Raw genomic sequence first — 22719 nt, 5'->3', positions numbered from 1 at the left:
TATACTTCACCACATCGGAGTACACAAACATCAAATTCAGTCCTTGGTTCAGTTCTACCGGGGCACGAAATAACTTGCTAAAAGACTCGTTGTCGTAAACGATGGGTGATTCGTTTTTCTTCATCATGGCCATTCTCATGTCCATGTCTCCGCCCAACATGTCAAACAATTCAGGACAAAATAAAATGGACACGATTTTACTCCCGTCAAATTTCATCAAGAAGCGACGAGATGCTTTGTGGTATTCCATGGTGACACTTTTTTTGACACTTTCCAAAGCTTTCAGAAACACGACATTAAACCTGGAGGCTATGGTGCTCACCAAATGTTGACCACTAAAATAATAGCCTGGGGGAACGAACAAGTGATAGGTGGTGTACTTTTGATTTTTTGTGCCAGGGGTTTTCTTGTCATATTTGCCATGGGTATCCAAGTACTGTTGCAATTGTTCGTCATGAACTTCCACATCATTTTGATTGGGAAGGACATTGAGGACTTGGGTCGGTTGAATGATTTCTACTAAAGCCACTTCCCAATGGGCTTCGTGATCTAATGGGATGGTCTGAGGTAATTTGGCCGTGTAACAGCACAACGTGTTCTTGGGAAACACCTCCATGGAACTGTCACTGGGTAAGGTTAAGTAAAATTGGTTTTGGTGACTCATAATTCCAGAGTTCTGTTGCTGTCCGAGGGGTTACTGGACGTCAGAGGCGTGTCTCCGCTCAAAATGGGGGTATTGTTGTTGTTGGAGTGGTGACTGGCACTGGCACTGGACACAAGGTTCCCGTGGTTCCCGTTGGAAGAGAATTTCAGGGAGGGATTGGGAAGCAGGTAACCGATGCAACTGCTCAATAAAATGGTCCACAATTGTTTGTCTCCTTGTTGCAAACTCAAATTGGCAATGGCTGCCCCGATGACACAATACACCACGAAGATTTGGCAGAAAAAGACGATTTGCGTTTTAGGCACACGTTTTCCACACCACACCCACAAGGGTTGTTTGTGTAAATCTTGCAGAGAAGAACTAGATGAAGGAGTGGTCGACGTAGCTGCGTCTGTGATAAAGGGCATGATGGTCACTTCTTTTTATAGTCGATGACTTGCGAAGCGTCGATCCAAGAATCAAAACTGGGTGGATATCCTTTCCAACGTACTTTGACTTCTTTGACACGTCGTTTGCCCACTTTAAGGGTTCTGCGTTCGAGAATGCTTTCGATGTCGTACACGTCGTCTTCTTTCTTGGTGACACGTTGTAGCTCGGGTAAGTAAAACGTTCCTTTGAGCACTTCTCCGTTCATGTCTTCCAATTTATAGACGGCAGGATGACGGCCATGCACTCGTCCAGTGACACGAAACAATTCGGTCGTCCAGTTAGGTAAGTAACCTTTGTCGAAAGTGCGTTTGGTTTTGCCAATGCGTACCCAATCTCCTACGGTCAACACTCCACTTTTCTTGGGGGCAGCCCACGTCGGGGACGTACCAAACAGGCGCTCAAACACGAGCACTTCGTTTTCGGGAGTCACTTCTTGCGGGGCACGTCCGATGCTTCGATGGTAAGATTGGTTGTACGCTTGCACCAGGTGCGGTAAGATGTCGATGTACTTCAGAGTGTGGTGATGCGTAAAATATTTCCACATATGTTCTTTCAAAGTGCGTTGAAAACGTTCCACGATGCTGGCTTTGGTTTCGGGATTCTCGGTGGTAAAAAAATGAATGTCACGTTTCTTTAATTCTTTTTGGAAAGCTTGGTTCAGAAATTCGGTGCCTTTGTCCGTTTGCCATCGAAGAGGGTGACGACCGCTTTGTTTCAACACCCGTTGCAGGGCTCGCACTAACTCGCTGCTCGATTTGGAAGTCAAGGGTACGACCCAGGCAAATTTCGAAAAGACGTCGATGACACAAAACAAATATTTGTAGCCATGATTGTAGCTGGCCAAATGAGAGACATCGGCTAAATCGGCTTGCCATTGATGATCGATGCCTTCCATTTGGGTGCGACGTCTGGCAAACTTGCGTCGAATGGGTTTGTTTAAAGTGTAGGTAGCTTGTTCTTGTAACCATCGTTGCACCTGAGGTAAACGGAGACTTTTCAGTCGCATTTTGGCAGCACGATACAATTTTTGAACTCCTGCGTAACCTGCAGGATGCGAGGGATCGTAGTAAATGCTGCCTAACACTTTTTCCATTTTGTGTTTGTGTGTTAATAAGGCACCCACTCTTGGAAGATGCTACTCTTTTTCTCTTGGGGTACTTTCTTGGATTGCAATGCTTTGCGTGTGCGACCAGCAATAGGTGTCGCAGAGGAGGATGTCGAAACAGGGGATATCGGTTCTTGTTTCACTTCTGTCTTCACTTCTGCCTTCACCTTCTTTTTCTCTTGTGATGAAGAAGGGGTGCTCATCATCTTTTTAATCCATCCAATTCTGGAGGTAGGTGGTGTTGTTAACTTGCGTACTTTTTCTGGTGGAGTGTGAAACCCTTCTTCTTCTTCTTTTTCTGTCTTGGTCACTTGTAGTGGTGGTGGTGGTACTGGTGATGGTGCTGGACTTTCATCAAGGTCTTAAAATTTTTCAGAGTGGGTAGAGGTGTTTCGTCTAAAGCTTTCTGGTGAAAGAGTTGTAGTCGTTGCAAGAGTTGACCGTACTTTTGCGATTTTTCTGTTTCGGACAAATCTTGGCGATCCATCAAGGACTGCAATTCGTGTTGTAACTGGGACATTTCGCTCAAATGGGGATTGCGAGGTAAATGCGGGGTGTGTTGTTCTTGCCAACGATGGTATTCCATCCATCGTTTGTAAGGCACTAAAGCTAGTTTTCGTCCTTCCATGTGGTTGTCAAGGGTCGATTCTGAGATCTTGGGACTTCAGAGGGCCTTTTTATCTCGCTCCCACCGGTCCTCCCAACATGGTTCCCAAGACTCCTTTCAAAAATGGGCCTAACAAGAGGGGTAAAATGCCCCCATGTTGGACCAACATCTTCTTCTTTTGACGAAGGGGGATTTTCTTTTGAACCATTTGGCGAAGAACGTGACGATGTTTGCCTAAGCATTGTTTTTGGTGTTTGGACAAAGGGATCGTACCTTTCAAGACGTTCAAACAACATTCTCACACGGTATCGATGACCTCTTTGGAGGCCGTTTGAATGAGTTTTTTTCGTAGGGGCGGAGAAGCTTTGGACAGGACAGATAACATGTCCCGATGTTTGACTAAACGTGGAGGCAGTCGTTTCCTTTTCTTTCCTTGGGGTTGTTTAGAAGATGCATGTTTTCTGGAGGGTGACATCTTCAGGAGCACCAAAAACACTGATACCCCTACTTGGTCAGAGACCTTTTTTATACTGGAACGCGTCGCCACTGATTGTCTTTACGGCGTATCAACTTCAGGACAGGCATGACACGTCGTGCAGGGATACGCAACGGACTAAATCGAGCCAGTTCTTGCTTGGACAAATCCAGTAAACTTTGTAACATGCCCGATGTTTCTTGGACTTTGATTTTGGGACAAGGTACTTTGTGAGCAGCAGCCACTTCCACTAAATTGAAGGGTCCTGCCACTGGGGAAGTTCTTGGGGTCATCAAAGGAGAAGTTCTTGGTGTGATCAACGTCTCCAAGTACTCTTCAGTTCTTGGTGTCATCAACGGAGAAGTGGATGAACTTGAGGCTGCCGGAGACGCGGTCACCGCCGTGGCAGGTCGTGGTTTGCGAGTGTAAGGTTGCGTCCTGGCCGAAGTGCCTCTCTTGCGACTAGTTTTCTTCTGTGGGCTTTTCTTTTTCTGGGGACTTTTTCTCTGTTTCTTTTTCTGGGGGCTTCTTTTCTTTTTCCGGGGTGGTGTCTGGTAAGAGGAGGGTCCCGACACTGGAGAAGTTCTCCTTGGGGACCTGGTCTTTTTCTTCTTGTTGGAGCTTCGTTTGACTTTTGTCTTGGGGAGATGTTTGGGGGCATTAGGATCCCATCCTAAGAGAGAGCGAATGATGACCCCTCCTAGAGTACCGCTCCCTCCAGGTTTCAAAATGATTTGTTCTTTGGTTTGAGTGTCGATGCGGGGATCGGCCAGTTGGGTCAAAGCGACTTTGTTTCGATCAAAAAAGCGTTTGGTTTGATGAGGAATCTGAATGATCCCTTGTAGTAATTGACGTGCTGTCACCTTGAACCATCGTAAGACTTCTTTGAGACTAGCTTCTAAGACACGAGCCCGTATTTGTGGATTTATTTCTCGACTGATGCCATACAAGGCACGAATCAATTTGACGGGAAGATGCGACTGAAGGGACGTCATGTTGACTTTGTGTGAGACAGACGAAAAGGGTCTAAGGTTTTTATAGATTTTTTTTGTGGAATGAAGTTAAGTCGAGGACGGAGACGTGTACAGGACAAGCCCTCCGTCTTGGCACCAGTGGTGAAACAAGTGGGTACGAAATCGCAAATCATCGGGGGTCGTAGGTTTCAAATCGACGAGTAAATAGGCGTGTGGAGTTTGAGTGGCATCGTCGTACGCCTGAGTCAGCCAAGGTGTCCCTAACTGTTTGGCTAAGACTTGCACTTGCGATTTATCTCGAGGGCTTTTGAATAAGACCACGTAATGCGCATTGAGACTGATGGTGCGATGGGCTTTGCTTTGTTGAAACAAATTTTGAGTGATGTAAACGACACTGGCATTACGGTGATGCCCTTTGCGCGTGAACCACAGTTTAATTTCTTCTTCGTCTTCTCCTAACATGTCGTCGAAACTGACCAAATGGGTTTGACGGGAGTCAGAGACGATGCCGTCGTCTTCTTTAGGAATGCCTTCCACAAACACGATGGAATCGCCTTGACTTTCTCGCAAGAGGCTGTACGCCGATTGCCACTCTTTGTAACACCACACGATCCGCTGAGGTGGTCGATCGATCAAATGATGTTTATGTTCGATCAAACGTTTGACGAATTCGGTTTTGCCTGAACCGCTAGGTCCAGCAATGAGCATGTTAAAGGGATGGCGAAGATACAAAGCCTCCCAACTGGCACGATCTAAGTGTTCGTCGATGACTTTGACAGTAGAGGAAGAGGGAGCAGAGACAGCAGAGGTAGCCAGTGTGAGGAATGTCACTTGTGACACGAAAACAGACAAGACAAGAGTTTATATACTTTTTTCAGGACACGTTTATTGAATGTTTTAAACATGAACAGGAAAGACAAAAATACATAAAAGCCAAAGGCTTAAGTACAACGACAAAAGGCACATGATAACCATTAACGTGGAATAAACACAAGTGTCTGTACAACATGTTTTGGGTAATGTTCTGACCAGTTCTATAGGAGGTAAGGTCACACAAGTGTCCTCCCGAAAGGGTCTTTCAGGGATGTCCACGACAGTCCTGTCCTGGGTGACCGGTTCTTGTGGTATTGTCACTAACACCGGTTGAAAAATCGCAAGGTTCACAATCGCATTCAACTTCAGAAGCCCCAAACTTGAATTCTGCCTGTCTGCACTTGTTTTGTGTTTCTCTGAAAGTATTCATCTTGTTCACTTGGTATTGATAGTCACAATGAACTATCGATCTTGCCTATGGTTCCTTTTGATATACAGACCAATACCGGCGTGTCCATACGGCAAGGTGAAATGATTGGGAAGTCGCACTCGCTTCTGGTACACCATTCGATAGACTTTTTCCAAGGGTCGACTGACGATGTGGTGAGTGGGTAAACGTACAATCTTGTTCGGTTGATAGGTGGTCACTTTAAAGTGTTCATCCTCTCCAGATTGCAAGGCTTCTTTCAATACCCCAAAGTTCACCACACGACTGGTACGATAATTCAGAGTCAATCCTTGTGCTGTTACCGTTGGAACAGCCACAGTAGTTCTTTAGATTTGTCTCCCTTTTTTAACTCTTCTTCATAAATATCAGTTTCCTATTTTTCGTTTGTAATACGTCCAGGCAGGAATGTGAACGTGCCTTCACAGCTCTTTTCGTTGAATCTGAAGCCCACCACAGTGTGAGTAAATTTATGAATTATTGTTAATGCCTCGTATATTTAATTTCGGATATGGATGTTAATTGAAAATGACAATAAGTTACGACATAGGGATAGTTAACTATACGCAATGCCACGTGGTTTGCGAGTGCATACGATACTCTTTATTTGTGTGAGATTCATCTCATAAACATTCCTTTTGTGTCATCATTTAAACCCTCTTAGTAACAATCTTTGTTAAGCTACGGTAGAAATATTAACGGAAATGTACCTTATTGAATTTCAAAGTATGGAAGCACATACTGGACATTATTTCGTTAGTAAATTTAAAAGGATGGAAAGACATAAGAAAGCTTTTACTTTCAATATATGTTGATGTAGTAATTTCATGTTTTGTAATGGTTGTGTTTCCATTTATTACAGCTTTTTACCTCACCTAATTTCAAGAGAGTTCTCGCCTACGAATAAAAACAGTATTTAAACACATTGTGTTGTCTTGTGTCTTGGATGCTGGAGAACTCGGGGTTATGCTAACTGTAATTCCTCCAGGGGAAAGGCAGTATAATCCTTTCACTTTACACTTCGTGTGCACTTCTCCTTGTGGGTCCCGGTATTCGTAGCCGTAATTTTTTGGACCGCCACTGACGAAACTTAGAATCTTGTCGTCGGGATGCTCGTCTGTCCAGGCTTCTAAACTGTCTCCTTCGATGTCAGGGTTCTGTTGACTCGGGTGATGGATGTAAATGCAACTGTCCGTGTCAAAGTACAGGACGCGTTCCCCTAACAGTTCTAAAGCTTCGTACAATTTTAAGCGAGCATGAGCTGTCACGTAAGCCGCAATGATGACATTTCCAAAAGGGTCGTCTTGTACAAAGTCCAGATCTTCCTCGTAATTGACTAAGATCAAATCCTCGCGAACGACGTCCACGTGTTTCATGAATTTGGTTTTGTCGTGAATCATCATAAAGTAGCGGGAAGGTTCTGTCAAATACTCCGTCTTAGGTAAACACGGACGTTGTGCCATTTTACCCCACAAGCAATTTAACATCACTTTGGCAAACGATCGCCTGCCTTGGTTTTTCTCGATGTGATCTAAAGTGATGCCTTCTTGTTCATAGTATTTCTCTTTGAATGTCTTTTGGTCTTCGGTAGTGTGACACCAGGGAGGACAGCCACTGGCTTCTTGTTTCAGTTTCAAAAAGGCATCCACGTAGTCGGCGAAAATGCCATTCTGCGTGGGGTCACCTTTGTGGTATTGTTGTGTCTTAGGAAAGTGACAAATTTCGTACACTTCTAACAGTTGATATCCCATGTCCAGAGCTTTGAACAATTCTCCGCTGACCCAGGTTCCCGTGAAGGCCCGTTCTTCCTGGGTGTGCTGACAAGGTTGGTCTTGGTTGCACGTTTCGGCACAAGTACGGCACAAAGGAAACATCAGTTTTCCTTGGCAATGGTGAGGTAACACGGGATGGTACAAATCCGTGGGAGGCAAAACTTTGCACTTGATCAAGCCTTCGTATTGTCGAATGTTTTTCAGGTCGATGTGTTCCGTCAGCAATTGCGGGTGCCCTGCAGGAAAGTGACAATATTTGCACACGTAAGGATACAGCGAACACACGTCCAAGTATTTCATTTCTTCTCCTTTCTCTTCGTCGGCTTGGTACAGCAAACAGGTGGCATTGGTCCTTCCTCCGTACAAACTATCCCTCGGGTTCAGCGGGTCCATGAACTGGTAACTATCCACGAGGCGTTTAAACTCGGCATCGGTTTTCAAACGGTGATCGTACTCGTGTTCCCACATTTCCACCACTTCGTATCCTTCCTGTTCTAACTATAGGCGTCGCTGACAAGTGGCCTGGTACAAGTCTTCCATGGTTCGTTGTAAAAACTGATTTTTAGTGCCACGGTCAGGGTAACAGACGGGGCATCCGTGAAATAAGCAACCGTTAAACTCGTACACGATCTTGGGGTTATTCTAAGTCCCAGCCATCGACCGAATGCGTTCCGATGGTCTTTTCGCCTCCTCCGTTGCGGACATGCTGAATCCATTTGTTTTCCTTGTCGCACAAGTAATGTAACCAGCTTAGGGCTTTGACCGAGTATTGACGTTTGACATAGTTGGTCGTTTGAGGACTGATGACAGCCACGGTGTTTTCAGGCATGAATCTTGCCGGTACACTAAGGAACACGCTTTGGCAATGGTGCAAGCTTCTTTCAAAGGATCGACCCCTCCGTGTTCCATGAACAGTTCTCGAAATTTTCCACAGCAACGTCGTAAAATGTCCACGTCGGAACGACAATACTTTAACATTTCTTCCTGTAAGTCGAAAGGGTCCGAGGCGTGAGCCTGGTACCAAGCGTAGAAAGCTTCTCGTTGTTCGGTACGCATGTTGTCAGGGTCGTAATAGTCAGCCTCAGGTAAATGGGGTAGAACGGCGTGTTGATTGGCTTCCGTATTGAAAAAGTGTGGAAAGTACCCTTTAGCCATTTCTGTCATTCCAAATGTTTTAGGCATTCGACTCAAAGGCATGGCTAAGTAACTCATCGAATCTTTAAACTGCACTTGTCCCACTTGCATTAAAATGATTTTGGCTCCGTTCAAAGTGACTTTAGGACGTTCGGTGCCTTGTTCCGTATAGTATCTCAAAAGAAACTGTCCATCGTATCCGGAGAAATTGTGAGCCATCACTGTGGCATGACGATGACAATCTCCGTAACGTTCGATGTCCTCTTGGCTCCACGTCTTGTCGATGGGGTCTAAGACCCATTGGGCAAAATCGGCTAGCATGTTCGGTCCCCGAAAGATTTTTTCACGCCCTCCGGGAATCTTGCTGCAGTGAGGGCAATGACTGAAGATAGGTTCTTGAATGCACTTCTCGCACGCTCGATGAGCCACGCAGAAATTAGGAATGTGAATGCCAGTCTCTTGCATGCATTCAAAATCGAAAAAGATGAAATTGCTTTTCTTCTTGTGACCGTCCTCTTTCTCTGGTGGTGGTTGGTATTTTTGCATGTAGCATTCGTGTTCCAAGTCCACGATTCGGTGACAAATGTGACATTTTTTCTTTCCTGAACATACGTGTGCCTTGGCACTGTTGTTACGTATGCCTTGTCCACACGTAGGGCACAATCATAGCAGTTGACAAGCACATTTCTGCTGTGAACCTTGCGTCTTCAAATGTTGTTGGTAACAGGTAGGGCTGACAAACGTGCGTAGACAAGTTGAACAATGCACTGGTCCTTCGCTGAGACAGGGTGTAGAGGCCAAACATCCTGAGCATTTGGATCCGCAATGCTTGTGTTGCTCTCGATTTTTATAGCCATAGTCACATTTCTCACAGTAATAACTGTATCCCAGGAATGCAGTGATACTGGTAATGGTATCGAAATGGTCATCGTGATGATAAAGGTGAATGTATTTTCCATCCTTAAAGTCTTTCCCTCGAAACAACAGAGGCCCGCGCACTTCTTGAGGGTGCACTTTCAAGGTGTAGAATGGAGCTAGGGCATCTTGCAATTTTTGCATTTCAGGAATGCCACAGGGTGTGTCTTTGGGCAAGCCAGCTTGTTGTAACAGGAGTTCTGCTTCGTTTCGTTGTTTGGCTCGGTCCGATTGTCGAATAGTTTTCCAGGCTCTTTTCCATTCTACCGTGTCGTTCTTGTTGACATAGGTTCGTCCCACCACGATGGCCCTGGCTAAACACATCCGGTCTTGAGGGTTGTGAATTCGGACGAGACTTGTTTTGGTGCTGCGAAGCTCGTCCACCAATAACATCTTTTTGCGTCCAGTCCCTTGAGGAGGAGAGACGTGGGCCATTTTCAGTGTGGCTTTACCATCGGTGATGTCAAACTGGTCATTGGATTGTTGTACGTGTTGAATCTTGTCCATGACTTTGGAAGCAGTCAATTCTGCAGGGGTGCTAAACTCGATCCAAACAGGGGATTTCAAACCGTCGTGTTGTATGGAAAGTCTCAAGTGATCGTCTTCTTTGGGTTGACATTGTCGCTTGAGTGTGGTGAGCAAAGAATCCCACACCCCGGTGATGAACCTTTCTCCTTTCTCTAACGGTACTTCAGACTTGAAATCTTTAAATTTCACCGTGTATTTGTAAGCCGTGGTTCTAAATTTTCTAGAGGAGCGCTTTTCTATCTCTCGAATGGAATAGTACTTTTCAGGGTTAACTAAGGGTGGTGAACTTTGTTTAGAGGGTTCGGATTCTGGTTCACTCATGTCCTCTTCAAAATCACTGGCATGAATTTGTGCCAAGACTTCAGCTCTGGTACGAGGCGATAGATCTCTTCTTCTTTCTTCTCAAATGAATTGGATCGTTTCATCTTGAGTGAAAAAAGTCAAATGACTAAAATTTAAACACCATGGACTAATTTATAGTCCTAGCAGACCAGTGTACACAAAGGGTATGTGTCTTGTCCTTTCACTATTCATTTCACTCTCAAACCGAGCACAACGATGGAAGAGACTACCCAGATGGAGCGTTTCATCAGAGCGTTGCGAGGGGTCATTAGAAAATTTTCTTCAGACCAGCCGACGGACTACTCTCCTTCCTTTCGAGATAAAAGTGAAGATACTTGCTATATCTGTCAGAAGAAAGGGCATTGGTCTTCAGAGTGTCCAGACCGTCAAAAAAGTAAAACAGGGGTTAAAAGAGACAAAAGTCAAGATACCTGTTATTATTGTCAAGAAAAGGACATTTGTCTCCAGATTGCCCAAAAAAAGAAACAAGAGGAGTCAGAAGAAGAGAGGGATTCTTCAGAGGAAGAAGAGGAGGAAGATAGCAGACAGGTGAAGCAAAAGAAACAGGAGAAGAAAAGAAGAAGGGAAGAAAGTGAGGAGGAAGAGGAGGAAAAGACTGTGACGGTGAAGAAATTTAAAAAAACAGAGAGACTAAACAGTGAGACAGAAGAAGTGAATGTACCTTTTAAAGTGCTCTGTTGTGAATTGTGAATTGGATTGTAACTGTTGATAAAAGAATAAATTAGGTATAAAAAGGTAAGCGTCTTTGAGTTTTGATTTTAAATAAGAAGCTACACTCACGCACTCATATACACGTACTATAGGGGTAAATTTTTTTTTTTTTTTTTTTTTTTTGAGTTATTGGCAATTGAAAGTCTATCTCTTTTCGAGAGAAGTGGGTGGCCCTGAAAAGGCCTTTGGTTTTTGGTGTAGGGGTGAATTTAAGCAATCAACTTTAACTGCCTTAAGCCTTTGCCACGGCCGGGGCCTACTTCTGATGATGATGATTGGGTTGAAATCACTAAGGGTAGTACGGTAGGCTTAGTCACAGGGTTGGTGTGTTTAGCTCGGGAAGGTCGTATTCTCTTCGGTCGTGATAAAGAAGTCTGATACATTTGTTTCAGACGTCTTAACTCCGCTAAAATGTCTAACAGTACCGTGACCATTTGATTTTCACCCTCTTGTTTCTTTGCTCTGCTTGTTGTTGTTGTTGTTTTTTTTTTCTTACCTCTTCTTGCTGTTGTTGCTGTAAAAGAAAAGCTTGTTCCGCTTCCTTTTGTCGTTGTATAAATTTCTCGAATTCTTCTTTCTGTCTCTGTCTAAAATTCTCCACGTGTGGTAATGAAGGTGACGAAGGTTCCGGAACAAATTCTTGCGAGGGAAGAAAATCCACAAAATCTCAATGTACCTCTTCTGAAAGTAAGTCCGGGTTCCCTTGTGTAGTCTCCACTGCTGGTGCACCCCAATGGATCGTTTTCTGAGTTTCCGTCATGGTGAATCACTGTCTCGCATCGATTGACTGCACACAGGCTGTAGCGAATCTATATAGACCACGTGACGTCACAGACTGTTCTCTTCGGATTGGATGCGAGCTGACTGAATTTTGTAACGCGTGTTTGGATTGGTCAATGAACTCAATCCGTTTCAATCCGTCCTCTACCTATAAATAAACGCAGTTCACTGCATTGATTTACCTGTTCTCGTCGCCTCAGCATGTGGACTGACGTTGAATCTTCCACCCTTGTGTCAACAATGATGTTCAGGACTGACATACTGATGTATGTCCGATCCGAATGGACAGTTGTCCATAGGAGCAATAGCAACCTATGGATACGTAGGATTTACGTGGAGAGGCAAGGATGCCTCAAAAGAGTCCTGATTTACGGTCCTACAGTGAGACAAAGCCTAAGGACAAGAAGAAGTCACAGATGCCCTTCATGTTAAGGGCATATATAAACCCAAAGGCCTTTTTCAGGGCCACCCACATTTCTCGAAAAGAGATCGACTTTCAATTGTCTACCCCTTTTTTATTTAATATGTGTGTGTGTGTGTGTGTGTGTGTGTGTGTGTGTTCTATCCCTCTGCCCTGTTCCCGTTCCATAGACCCCTCAGGTCGGGACCTTATTAAAATAGGGTCCCGACCCTGTTCCATTTTGTCGCTCAACAGACCCACAATCTATTCCCATGTTAAATTTACATAGTCCCCAGATTGTCCCATGGGGTCCTGTAATGGTAATTCCCATTGAGGCTAGAGTTGCCCAAGACTTTTTCCCATGTTCTATTCCCCTTGAGGCTAGAGTGCCGGACTTGTATTCCCCATGTTAAATTTCCATTGAGGCTAGAGTGCCGGGACCCTGTCTTTAATGCTAATTCCCATTGAGGCTAGGGTGCCCCCATTCACTACTCATACACGAAGACTATATTTAATTAATGGAAGTCAGTGAAAAAACAAAAACGGATTGTTCCGTCCTTTTTCCTGAAAAGGACCAAGGAGGAACAATAGGGTGAGTCAGAGGGTTCACTCGCCCTAAGTCTACCATTTTACCTACGTTTTCGTCCATTCGTGCGTTAAAGGGTACAGGTTGTTAATTCTTAATTCTAATTGGATTAGAGGTATTCAACGTAATTTTGTGTTCGAATATTTTCGTACAAACTGGCCTATCGGTGAATATATCAGAATATTCTTCAAATATCGCCTTAATTGGCTGACTTTGATCTGTGGGTAACTACGCATACGCATTCACTTGTACCCCTTCTCTCTCGACGCCCATTGTTTAATCTAGTTGAATTTGGATTTCAGTGTCTCCCATTGAATCATCCTCATCTACTGAAAAAAACCCACAATGTTCAGCACTATGTTTCATTTTTACATTGTATATGGCCCTCTCCTAAGGCACAGTGTTCTGGCATACGCCAAGAGATTGACAAAAAAAAAAAAAACAACAAAAAACGTGTGACTTTGCCATTATGACAAGGTCAGTAAAATTCAAGCAACATCATGCTGGTGGTTCTTCTCATAACCAATTCATACACCCCCTATGTATGTGCGATATGTATTTCTGGGGAACATCTAGCTGTTTCTTACCCTCTGTAGCTCTAATTTCTCTATAAATTTTATCTGCAGTATATTTTACAGACGCGTCGCCCTTTTTGTTTTCCTGAGTTCGTCAATCGAAATTGCAGTCAGACTCAGAAACCTCTAATTTGTGGACTGCGTTTTTCTTTAACGGCGCTTGCGCTCATGTTTAGATCGCTTGAACTAAATGTGCTCTAAAATCAGATATGGTCGAAGACGGGAACCTTCAACATTGCATATCCACATACCGTAATTGTGGTTATCCATGCAGAGAGGGATTAATTGTTCCAGTTTAGAAAAAAGTATGTATCTTTGCAATGGGGTCGTAATCGTTCGTCTGATCAACCAGCATTCGGTGACCCCGCACTGCTTTTAATTACCACATCCATACAACCATTATCACGTCACACAATACCATTACTTTCGATACCTCTCGCTGTTTGTACCCTCGATTCGGGGAAAGGACACGTACCACCATGTTTGACGCGTGCATACCATGTTTGACACGTGCCACCACGTTTGACACGTGCATACTATGTTTGGCTTTCATCTCCCTCATATCCCAGTTGTATACCCAAATCAATCAAGTCTTTAAGAGATAATATGGGTGACAAGGCCATCTCATCCAAAGAGATTATTTCTATACACTACACTCCAAGTTTTTATTTGACCAACCTATACATGGCATACAAGTTAATTTAATTTAGATCCCACCATAAACAAATGTAAAATGTAACCTTAATTTGTTTATTATGATAACGTGTGTTAAGTGGATAAGACCAGTATTGTGCCGTGTGTCAGACTAGGGAATTATAATGAACAGCGATGACAAAGGAGAACACATCTTGTTAAAACGCTCTCATTCGAGCTTATAATTAAACGGAATTCAAACCTTGTTAGCAGTTTATTATTTTGTTTTCAGCGTTTGCTCAAAACTTTTGTAAATATTGTTTAGTTTGGAGTATATCTATTTTTGATATTTTTATAAAGCTGTTTACGGGTTTATTTTCACTATCATGCACACAACAGTTATCCCATGCGAACAACTGAATGATAGATTATTCCGGTTACCTGCCTGCTTGTTTGAGTCCTCGAGGTTTTCTAAATCGTCTGTCAGAGAACAAGTGTTTATTTCCAGTAATAAGTAAATCTATCCATTTATCACCAGGATCTATTTCAGTCACATAATCGTTTGTGTTCTTGTAATTATAATTCAGAACAAGATAATTTAGACGCATGGTACAAAATTATTATAACGTGTAACGTACTTAAAAACAAAATTAATTTTGACAAATCCTTTATTCCACAATAATCATTAATGTCCCCATAAAATACAGTTAACCTACCTAAGTGATTAACTCTTTCCATATCTGGACATTTACTATTGCGGTCAAGGGGCTGAAATTACGTAAGAAAGACAGAAAAAAGAAAGAACAACAATCAACAAGTTTTGTAAAATTTTAAATATAAATTTGTTTCCCTAAAACTAAAGGTTAAAGAATTAAACTGTCTTACAGCGTGGTATGAATTCTTATTTCCTAAAATAGTTCAATCTATTCCAATAGATTCGATGTAATCCGAGCACACTCTAAATCTGTTCTGAATGATTATATTCTGTTTGTGTTGGTAACACCATATAAGTAACTATTCACAATCAAATGTCGTTGCGTGAATTAACAATAAAATCCAATATAATTAAAATGTCGTTAAGTGAATTCACGATAAAATCCAAAATAATCTAAAGAGTCTTCCAGTAACTTCACAGTAAAGTGGAAAATAATATTCGTTAAATATTAAGGGAAATATCCAACTGTCCTTTGAATAAAAACTCACAATATGCAGTTCTGCTATTAATATCCGAGTATCTTTGAATCTATGGTCTTCACAGCACTGCGATTCCAACAAATGGCTATCACTAAATTAATTAATAAATCTCCTCAACTCCTTACAACTTGAACATACAGTTTTAATAATAAGTGATACCGCTCTTCACTTCGCTTTTTCAGAAAATTATATTAAGCTAAAAACACAACACGTTAGTAGAAAATGATTCCAGGATCTCAGTGAATAAGTATCATTTCAAAATATCAACTGATCAGCTGTTTCTATATAACCAATCGGGGCCTAGAATTGACTGACCATTCTATCAGTACAAATGTCCTCCCTGGATCATGTGATGTTGGTTATTTGAACTACGTAAATGGACCTTATACATGTCTCATTAAAAGTACATATCCCATTCATAGAATCTTAGAACTAAAAGTGCCATGAACTAAATTACTCTTATAAAAAGTATTATTATAAAACGATGTACATAATACAGATATACATAACAACTTTTTATCAATTTTAATAGATATATCACCTCTTACTGGTTGATATCTGTCTGTATGTAACATGAGACATTTGTTGGGATAAATCACCCATATGTATCATGGCCTATTACAAAATGTTATGTATATTAAATTAACATAATTTGAACTTCACTCTTCATTCATATGCACTACCTACATAGACAATGTTGAATGATTACAATAAACATAACGATGAATGCCTATGTTTGTATGTCAGTCAATATTTAAACAATAAGTCTAGCTGGACATTTGCTGGACTGGTTTCTTTTATTGTGCTCCTTATCATTTTCCAAAAATAGGGTTCAACAACTTAAAAGAGCTTAAAACCATTCTAAACTCCCGCTTTAAATTGATAAACGTCTTAGCGCCAATTAAACGTGTCTTATAGCTTTCTTGTCGTTAACTCATTGTTAGAATGAGTAACAATTAGATTATCTTCTATTCGAAGTCGAATTAAATGAGGATTTAATTCCAGTATTTCAGATCGTGGTACTTTTGTATCAAGCAAGTTTCTTAATAGTTCAGTGCGAAATTTAATTTTTGTAATTGAATCAAGAGCCTCATTTTACAGTTACTCCACCTTCTAAAAAAATATTTTCTGGTTGCATTTTCTGACTCTGTCATTTCCTCAGTTCTAATACCAGATATTTTGTACTGTTTCACACCTTTTGTGAGCATCAGAACATTCCATATGGTCAGTAGTTTTATTTTCAACACAATCGTATCGTATAAATTTACCGTCCGTTTATATTACTTAAAGTGTCAACACATTACTCTGATATTATATTTGTCTTCTGTTAAAATCAATGTTCGATAAACAACATTTAAAAAAACGATTCAGATCGACAATCATGTTGTTATTCATACTCATTACAAGAATAAAATGGTAAAATACTGAGCCGAATTCCTCAAAAGCATATACAACGCTTTTATGAACAAAAATTTCCACGGTTATTAGTGGAGATAATGGCAATTTCATTACTGTCCAAGCTTTGTTACAGCATCAGACAACTTCTTGAGACATTCGGAGTGATGTAATTACATAATACAATGTCACTTCTGTCCATTCGAATAACTGTGTTATGTTATCTTTACTTGGGTTTCTTAATTTTGGAGTAATCAATTCTATATCTTTCTTTCATTTTAGCGAGATAATACTTTTACCGCGCTCGCTATTGTCAAATAAATCATGGTATGATACCTTTCATCGCTTTTGTCTTTAAAATTATGTCAACCTTTAATGCGTAATCTTGCTTGTCGTATAGAGCTAACTCCTCCAAATAAAATATTCTCTCTTTATTCTCACCATTCAAGTTTTACAATTTATAGACCGCAGGGGCACTAAAATTACTTATCTAATTGTAATTATTCCTTTCGTGAAATTAGGAACACGGCCATTTGCAGAATTAAATTAATATATTGAAATCCTAATTTACTGGTCTATTTTATGCTTAGGCGTTCCATAATCCAGTGCCGTATTATGCATTCCTTAATTCTGATCCATACTATCTAAGATGCACAGTAGGCACTGTGTGTAGGGCCTAAAAGACCATGCTTCTGAAATGTGTTTACACAGAAAGGCTGAGTCATGTGAATGTCAATCGTTTTATCAGATACGTAAAAACGTTCAAACATACTTTAAAAATACCTCTCTGACTCAACATATAATATTGTATTAATCAAGTTATTCAAGATACCTATCAGTTTTTTTGTTTCATTCGAAGTTAAATATTTTTAAATTCCCATCTTTAGAGTTCTATTAAATCGTCTGTAACAGTCGTATAATTTGTTTTTCCTTTATCGAACTGTATTTATTCAAGATCCGCTCATATACTTTTTTCATCGCAATGTCGTGTATGTCTTAATCCTTTTTTGTTTCCACTTATTGATCCCGTTTGTTTTTATCACTGTCAATGTTTTTGTATCCAATGTTAACTTTGTTATAAGCATGCATATCAACGATGTTTTTCTGAGATTGACCGCTTATGTGACTATCGGAAAGTACTTAGAAAGAAGTTTGTTTGCAGTTAGCTTATTGTAAATTAGAATATATATATATGAAAAAACGATTCTTTCGAATGAATTTTAAATTATTCTTTAAATACGAACGATGTTTACTTACAAATACGTACCGACATTCGCAAGCAGTCATACACGTCTATATACACCCGTACAATATATGTAGATGCATATACCAATACACGTTTTCTTAGACTCAAATACGTGTATTCACATACCTTCATATATAATGAGATAGTGTAAAAGACACACACACACACACACACGCACGCATATAAGCATCCATACCTACATTCAAGTTTACATGGTGTAAGAATGCATGTTAATTTGAGATCTGCAACATGTTCCAGAGTATGCTCGAGGTTCAGTTTCATATATACATGGTGTAGGAATACATGTTAATTTGAGACATGTAACATACTAGAGTTTCAATTCAAGCTCCTTCGTTATAAAACACAAAACGTATCATCACTATATAAACAGTTTCAACATGATTTACTTAACAGTATCATAAGCTCGTTATACTTGATTTATAACATAGTAATGCATGTATTATACAATAATAAAGGAAAATATAACTTGAAATTGTATTCATAACATTAGTACGTTAAATTAGTGCGCTATGAAGATAATTTACCAGATTTCTAATCTCAGTAGTTTTAGTGGAATTGAGTAATTTGATAAATTTCAACATACACGGACCGCTCACAAAATAGAAGTTTACTACTACTCCTTTCTTGGCGGCAAATAACTCTGGCATTCTAAATCAAAGTGGTACTCAACTTCCAAAACATTGCAATATTTACAAATTCTTTGATCTAGTGGATGATTCGTGGTTTAGTCCAATGCATGGGCAGACTACCTTATTTTCGAAAATGATTTTCTAAATTTTGTCACTATTACTTACTCCTTAAAGCCAGCCAACCCTTTCTTACAAATTTCTGTATCATCTATCGCTTGAAGATTCTCTGATTCTGGATTGGCAATTTTGGATAAATTGGTCGGATAGCCGTTGTTTGGTTAAAGATAAGAAAATATTTATGTTCTCAGCAGCTTGAGGTTTCTACAATTCACTCAGACCCAGATTATTTTTTAAATTCCGGCTTATCGATGTCCAATTTTTATTTCCAGGATGGCTTTCTATGTCAGTAATCAATAAGGTTATACGCTACAGATATATATTTTTTCTATTATCTGAAACATTTTAGTTCGGTATTTCAAAGTGCGGTAATATATATTGATCTGTAAAGGTGTCTTCCACATTCGCCATATACAAATTTATTTTGAAATGATTTTTTTTTTAAACCTCAAGAATATTCTTTTAAAAAGTTAAGTGCAATAGTTCAACAGCATTTCCTTCAATGAATCCACATACTTCTTTATCTATAAATAAGAACTGATCAAACTAATGTGTCAACAAGTTCACATTTTATCTTTGGACGCACATATCCAAAGCTGTATGAATATTTACCCATTGCAAATAATGCCTTTGAAGCTAGTTAACTTCAAGTTTCTTGAGCAAGTATGAAAGAACCACCTGTGGTAAAAACAGTTCCAATAAATACACATTTGGTAACAACCTCTAACTATAAGCCTTTACAAAAGAATACAGATTCGTCTGATAATCATACTTTTTATTTTGTTTGTATTAAGTTTAAGGCGCCACAACATGTACTCTGAGCGATCGGTCCTTTTTCCAAACACTGTTTTGACTCAGAAAATGTTACTAAGTCATCTGCGTATCAGATCATAAAGAGTTTTAACATACTTACATCAACACTTGAAACACCATTGTTAATAACTTATTCTTCAGTGGGATTAATAGTGATGGAATATAATAAGGCGAAAAACATTCTCTTTGATTCACGCCATTTACACATACAAATTCTTCCCTCAAGGCATTATTGAATTTCATTCTAGTGGTAATATTTTCATATTTTGATTAGACAATAATAAATTTTTTACGACTTATTCGTAATGTAAGTAATTTTACCATGAAACATCCCCTATAAGTGAATCAAACAAAAACACAAACTAATTTTCAACTGACTTAACATGATGATTTATCAACCCATTTAATGTGAACATGTTATCAGTTGTGGTACATCTGTTTCCTGAATCAAGCCTGAGCCTCAATAAATACCTGGTGATCTCCCACCCAGGTAAGAAGTCTGTTACTCAAAATCCTAGCAAACAATTTACAAATAACTCTCAAAAGAGTGATACCTTTATAATTGTCGAATAGTTTTTTTTTTTACAGTCTTTCTTATGAATAGGTATAGCTGTATCCTCATACCAAATGCCTTGAAAGCAACCAGGATGTAGAAATAGGAAATAATGTAAGCATGGTTGGGGAACATCCTTGTGATGTAATAATTCATTAAAAAGATTATCAAAGCGACTGCTTTTGCCATTCTTTAACTATTGATTTATCTCTGCAATTCACCTATCAAAATAGGAGTTTGTAATTCGGCAACAATATTTGTATGTCACCCTGAACATAATCATTGCAGAAATCTATTTCCTCAGCATTTGCAATAATAATGGGGTCATCAGCCATTCTTGCAAGCTTGAAAAACTTCAAATGATTTGATTTATATAGCAGATATACATTTTGCAAAACATCCCCTCAATAGCTTCCAATATTCCTTTTTGTAGTTTATATGTTTGGCCATCTACAAACCCCCCTCCAACATTTTTTAATGTGCCTAATAAGATCACGTCTTGACCAAACGTTTTCGTTTTTCGTCGGACTCATTTTTTTTTTTCTTCTTCAAACTCTTCAACATTTATAAAATTCTCTTCGTTTGGTTTTACATTCACCGTCAAACAATGTCGCCAGACGTGATTGTGAGTGCACGTTGTTGAAATCATCCCCGTCAGTCCCAATGCAAAGCATACCCAAAAAGGAGTAATGTCTGAATTGCACGGAATCAGGCATACAGTGTCTTAGTCAATCGCTGAATTTTTCACACCTAACCCTAGGCCAGGTCTGTGCAATACCGTTGTAGATAAGAGTGAAACAGACAGCGCCATAGGTTTAGTATTACATATACCTTATAAAGTTATAGAATTTATAGCTGTGCGAATCCACCCAAGTTACTTAGTATATTTATATGTGCACCGGGATGTTTCATTTGGTTACCGTTATCAAGAGGATGATCGACCTTAATTTCATAGCCCGGATCGACCGAATAGTAAAAGTATGATATGAATTTAAAGATGGAATAAATGGAGATCTGAGCAGATATATAGAATAGGGCATGGAGATATGAGCAAATATATAAAATAGGGCATGGAGATATGAGCAGATGTACAGAATAGGGCATGGAGATATGAGCAGATATATAGAATAAGGTATGGAAATGTGAGCAGATATATAGAATAGGACAACTATAGCCCTCGTAAACAGAATATAGGAATTTAATTAATTTTGTAGACAAAATGAAATTGAACATGAAATTTAATAGATACACCTCTCTTAGAAAGCAATTATCAGGTTTATTAAAGAAAAATGCAGTTAGCCGATCATTTTATACCGATATGACAAATTTCATCATAAAATCGAGTGAGAGATGGAACTCAGTTGTCCAGCCTGCCTGCATAAACCGGTGGCCGGCCGATCACTCCAAAATTCAAATTTGGTGACAGGTTAGAGTCGACATATTCCGTTTTCTCTTCTCTCTCTCTCTCTCTCTCTCTCTCCTCTTTCGGGTCATCAATTGTAATTTTGTTGTCTCCTCTCTGCCTTCTCTGAATAGTGCATATATTGAACTATTTCCATTTAAAAAAAAACAAAAACAGGCAACCTAAATATTTTGCCAGGCTTTTACTTGTAGGATTGAACATTGTCTCCTCTCTCGTGAGATATCACCTTATCGTAATTCAAGAGAAACTATGGCTAATATGAGTCAGATAGTAGCCTGATATCTGATGCACAAACCAAGTACAAGACAATTAATGTATCCCCCTATCTAGCTATTTAGCATCCCTAATTGAACTATAATATAAATTAGAAACAATAAACCTGTACGCACTGCCGCGAACTATAAATCATTAACTTGATTAATTTTTCTGCCTGCAGGCGCCCGATTTATAGGATAAAAAAATTCACAACTTAATTATACAAATGAATCAATGAAATTCACTTCTTGTCTTAACAGCATTATTTGCTAACTAACAATCCATCTTCCCGAACATAACAAAGCCTATGATAAACTCTTCAGAGCATTCATGATTCATATCATTTAAGACAAAAAATTCACACAATTGTCTCACGAAATTCTTAGAATATATGATTCCTATAACAATCACGACAACAGATTCAAGCAATTATCATCAAGCTCATATCGAAAGAAAATTTAAATTGCATGAGACTGGGATAAATACCTTGTGTTCTATGTCCCCGAAACTTCCAGACATCCGTCCCTTGGATAATTTGTTTAACGAGAAAAGATACTGGCCAGATTCTTCGGACTCAAGACTTTCCCCTTCGACAGAAAAACTTGGACTGATAATCTTGTGATGTAGAATGATCAACTTTCACCAGATGGATACTTCCCCTAATTTACATTAGCCAATCAGGATTAAATTTATCATAACCGTACAAAATTAACAAACGAGTATCCAGATTTGAGTAACTCCACATATTACTGCGCTTTTTTAATAACCTATTTTTGGAAAGCCTCATCTTATGACACTTATTTAAACCAGTACAAAGTTGTCTATTTAGGATTTCAACTATAGTCATTTACCGATACATATACCCTAAACTACTACTACTACTACTGCTGCTGCTACTACTACTACTACTTATACTACTACTACTACTACTACTACTAATATAATATACTACTACTAACACAAGAAAAAGAACAAGCCGAAGGATTCACGATGAAATGGGAAACCTGTTATTATTATTATTATTATTATTGTTGTTGTTGTTGTTGTTGTTGTTGTTTTTGTTGTTATTATTATTATTATTAACATGAACAAGAACAACAACAATTCAGGTTTGAAAAGCGACATTCTGAAAATTAAACATTCGTTTCAAGTGCCTTGCCAAGT

General features: G+C 39.7%; 1 long non-coding RNA gene across 1 annotated transcript; it reads left to right on the top strand.

Moving 5' to 3' along the window:
- Positions 1-5814: 5814 nt before the first annotated feature.
- On the top strand, positions 5815-6435 carry LOC149800856 (uncharacterized). The gene is made up of 2 exons (XR_016420425.1): positions 5815-5972; positions 6375-6435. It is a non-coding gene; the product is annotated as an uncharacterized LOC149800856 (long non-coding RNA).
- Positions 6436-22719: the final 16284 nt, after the last annotated feature.

This window comes from Sinohyriopsis cumingii, chromosome 4, assembly GCF_028554795.1.
Source record: "Sinohyriopsis cumingii isolate HCF-2022 chromosome 4, ASM2855479v2, whole genome shotgun sequence".
In the NCBI taxonomy this organism is placed as follows: domain Eukaryota; kingdom Metazoa; phylum Mollusca; class Bivalvia; order Unionida; family Unionidae; genus Sinohyriopsis; species Sinohyriopsis cumingii.
Note: the sequence above shows the minus strand (reverse complement) of the source record. Positions and strands in the feature narration are given on the sequence as shown.